This window comes from Nomascus leucogenys, chromosome 1a (assembly GCF_006542625.1).
Source record: "Nomascus leucogenys isolate Asia chromosome 1a, Asia_NLE_v1, whole genome shotgun sequence".
Taxonomy (NCBI): domain Eukaryota; kingdom Metazoa; phylum Chordata; class Mammalia; order Primates; family Hylobatidae; genus Nomascus; species Nomascus leucogenys.
This window is the reverse complement of record NC_044381.1, coordinates 45,512,623-45,516,754: the sequence shown is the minus strand read 5'-3', so window position 1 is coordinate 45,516,754 and position 4,132 is coordinate 45,512,623. Positions and strand designations below refer to the sequence as shown.

General features: G+C 44.9%; 1 pseudogene across 1 annotated transcript; it reads right to left on the bottom strand.

Annotated features, from left to right (window-relative positions):
- Window positions 1-254: 254 nt before the first annotated feature.
- LOC100579213 lies at window positions 255-1,147 on the bottom strand (annotated as a pseudogene). Its single transcript, XR_001114259.2, has one exon. The product of XR_001114259.2 is annotated as a 60S ribosomal protein L7a pseudogene (transcript).
- Between the last annotated feature and the right edge of the window lie 2,985 nt (window positions 1,148-4,132).

Below are 4,132 nucleotides of genomic sequence, written 5' to 3'. Positions count from 1 at the left end.
GTCTCACTTCGTTTTATGAAGTCTAAGTTGTATAGCTATGTCCCTCCTCACATGTATGCACATTAGAAGTAAAGACACACCCCAGCACGTCAACTCAGTTTTCCATGGAGAAATTATTTTCTTAAGTTTTTTTCTGAGCCAGACACACCAATAATACCAGGCAGAGCTGAAGTTCTACCATCATTGTCTTGGAAAATGGTCAGTTCTGTGCACTAATCCTAGATGATTTCTTTTCCCTGAGAACTGATTTTAACATTCTCTTTTTTTTTGAAGGAAAATTTGTATTTTAATTATTTTTATGTACAGAAAACTCAACAGCGTACATTTAACCCAGTTTAGTGGCAAGTTCTTTAGCCTTTGCCTTTTCGAGCTTGGCAATATGAGCCACAGACTTAGGACCCAGGACGTTGCCGCCCCAGTGACGGCGGATCTCACCGTTTCTGTCGTTGTAATTGGTCCTGATAGCTTCCACCAGCTTAGCCAAAGCGCCTTTGTCTTCTGAGTTCACCTGTGTGAAGGCGACAGTGGTGCAGGTCTTCCTGTGGACTAGACGGCCCAGTCTTGCCTTCCCCTTGATAATGCAGTAAGGAGCCCCCATTTTACGACACAGGGCAGGCAAGAAGACAACCAGCTCAATGGGATCCACGTCGTGTGCAATCACCACCAGCTGAGCTTTCTTGTTCTCCATCAACGTGGTGAGGGTGTTAACTCCTGCTCGAAGGACAGGTGGTCTCTTTGTGGGGGCGTCCCCTTTGCCAGCAGCTTTCTTCTCGGCCCGGGCCAACAGTCTCTGCCTCTTCTCTTGCTTTGTCTCTGGTCTGTACTTGTGGGCCAGCTTAAGCAGCTGAGTAGCTGTTTGGCGGTCCAGGGCCTGGGTGAACTGGTTAATCGCAGGAGGCACTTTCAGCCGCTTATAGAGGATGGCTCTCTGCCGCTGCAACCTGATATAGCGGGGCCATTTCACAAAGCAGGTGAGGTCTCTTTTGGGCTGGATGTCCTGTCCAATGCCAAAATTCTTAGGCCTTTTCTCAAACAGTGGATTCACCACTTTCTTAGCCTCCTGCTTCTTCACGACAGCAGGGACCGGAGCCACCTTCTTTCCCTTGGCCTTCTTTCCTTTCGGCATCTTGGGCGGCGGGAGGAGAGAGAAAAAGCTTAACATTCTCTTGAATCCAGACAAACATGTGATGATTATATGTAGCATTTTCTCCAGAAACCATGTTTATTTTCACCACTGTGAATTACATTTCTTGGGCTTTTGTGGTAGTTTCCTTGAATGTTTTCCAGCCATGTGCGTAACCACAGCAGCAGTGTGTTGCAAACAAATTCGACTCCTTGCCAAGTGTCCAGGGATATCAAAAGCAAATATTTCCTAGTATTGCTTAGGAGAGTAAAAAACGGAGTAATGAAAGTGAAGACATTTCAATTTGAATTGATACCACATTTGACAATAAATTTCTCCAGGCAGTGAAGACTGGACAGGACTTGAATGGAAGGCCCCTCTCACCTTTCCCCTTCCACCTGAATTTTGCACCTGTCTCTAAGGGTTCGCCTGCACCTGTCCTCTGGAGGTCCTGCCCTCCAGCCTCCGTTATTTATTGCATCACATTCACCACCAATTGCTGCCCTACTTCTTTCTGCCCTTTCACAGGCCAGACGTTGGTTTGTTCATCCGTTGGGAATATTTATTTATTAAAATCAATAAATACATATTTATCAATGTAAAACATACTTATTATTCGAAGAATCAAACAGAACCGAAAATCTCACAATGAAAAGAATAAGTCCCCTTGACCCTCCCCAAGGTCCCCCAGCCCAGCTTCTCAGAGTCACTCACTTTTAGACTTCTTAGGAGTTTCTTCTGCTAGTCACCTCCATAGCTTTTAGTCAGTATGCTCATATAATTATTTCTTGATTTGATCAATTTTAGAAAATAATTCTGAAATGATTTTCTGTAATGACGAATTTTCTTGCCTCATGTTTTGTCTTCTCTCACATCTTATCATACAGTTGAATCAATAATCAATATTTTTATTACTAGGATAGCTATTTACATATTGTTCACTGAGGCCCCAAGAGGTGAATATACAATGTGTCAATTTCCTGTTTTGTGGAGATTTTTCTTTCTCCTGGAGTTTTTAATTTCCTCATTTTTCATTTATATATTTTCTAGCCACATAGTTTTGTTATTGTCCCCAAATGTTCAATTTTTATAATTTGTTCTACTAGATTTCTCCCTTTCCCCAAGAGTCTTCCTTTCTGCATACTTCTAGAAACCCATCACATCTGGGCTGCTTGCCCTCTAGGCCTGTGGCATATTTCTCACCCTGGAGCTGCTTCTTACTCTTCTGGGTGGGGCCTACTGTTTCTTTGCTTCCTCATCTTCCTAATGTTACTGGACATTATTTTCAGTAGCTACTTAAGGAAGGGTCAAGAAAGGTCAATTTTGTGAATCTTTATATGTGTGAAAATTTCTTTAGTCTGTCTTTACATGTGATGAATACTTTGCTGAATGTATAATTTCAGGCTGAGAATAATTTTCTCTTGGAGTTTTTTAGGTATTAGTGTCTTCAGGAAGATAGGAGGCAACATAACATCTTCACTGATAATGAGGTGGTAAGTGAAGGCCTTAACTTTAAAGTTAAAGATTTAAAGATGGCCCTAGTTCCACCTCCTTTACACAACTCATTCACCTGTTTGCTTAACACTGAGCCAGTGCTCGGTGCTTCACAGTGGTCATTCTTTCCAGGCTGAAGGGTCTTTGCCTAGGTGGTTTGTGTCTATCAGTACATCCAAATATCTTTCCTTTTATAAAAAATAGTGTTTTGTTATTTTCTCAGCAGGGGTCTTTTTTGTTAATTTTTTTGTTAAGAGATAGTCCCCCCCGCCCCACACCCCCCAACTTGTGGTTGTCTTTCCTTTCAGATTGGGATGACTCATCTATTTCTCAATAGATCTGAAGGACTGCTGCAGGTCGTGTTTTCTTCTTCAGTTTTGCTGGCAGCCAGCCAGGGTTGGGTGCCAACAGCACAGGGTGACACTGAGGCCAGGGCTGCAGGGTGTGTTTGGGTGAGGGTTGCATGTTTCCTCTATAGAGCTGCAGTGGAGACAAGAGCCAAGACAAGGAAATTAAGGAGCAGCAGAGGAAGGGTGGGCATGAGGATGTGCTCCTGGTTGCATTCTAACTCTCTCAAACACCCTCTTCGGTCCTTTCTGCCCAGTGATGGAGCCCAGGCACCAGGGTGGCATCAGGTCTCAGCCCACTGCTGAAGGGAGGGAGGGAAGGAGAATAAAACTTGGCCTGTGCGATAGCATGAAAATCAATTATAATTTTGAATTTAGAAAACTAGGTTCTGACCCTTGAAAGACAGACCACCTTCAGAAAGATGCTTTGCAAACAAATTTTAAGATCTGGGCAGGGAACAGCGTTTCCTGTCACCAAAAAACCCCTGCAAGTTCATTTCCCTCCAAAACACGATTTCTGCAATCTTCTGCTTTTCCAGGCACATAAGCCACCGCCTTAAGCTCCTGAGGTACATGGCAGAAGAGGACAAGGACAGTTGGCTCTAGTCCCTATGTCCCTGAGTGTGTGGGTGGGCCTCTGGTCTGCATATCCCCATGCGTGGGTCAGGACCTGGTCTGGAGCGTCCCTGGGTGTGCAGGGAAGGCTGGTCTCAGGGTTCCCCAGGTGTAGGTGGTGGGATCTGTTCCTTTTTTGCAGTCATCCAGCAGGGTGTGCATGTGTTCAGGGTGGCACACAAGGTCCTCTCAGAACCTCTTCTTCACGCTTATGGTGCCTGTGGAATGTCCCAGGCCAAACACAGCCTTCAGGGACTCTGAAGGGTCCTCCATGGCTGCAGCCCTTGCCCTTGCTACCTGTGTTGTGTCTGTGAAGATGTTTCCATATAGATTCCAGGCTGCTGAGCAGGTCTCTCCTATGCAGGCAGGAAATGGGGTTGCGGGGAGGGGCAAGAGAAGATAGAGACAGTTGGAGGTAGGGTACATATGGAGATGATTAGTTTGGTGATCTTCAGTGGTCAATGCACTAAAGATCATGGGAAAGGAACTGTTATGGCCTGAATGTTTTTGTCCCCTGAGATTCTTGTGCTGAAACTGACTCTCCAATGTGATG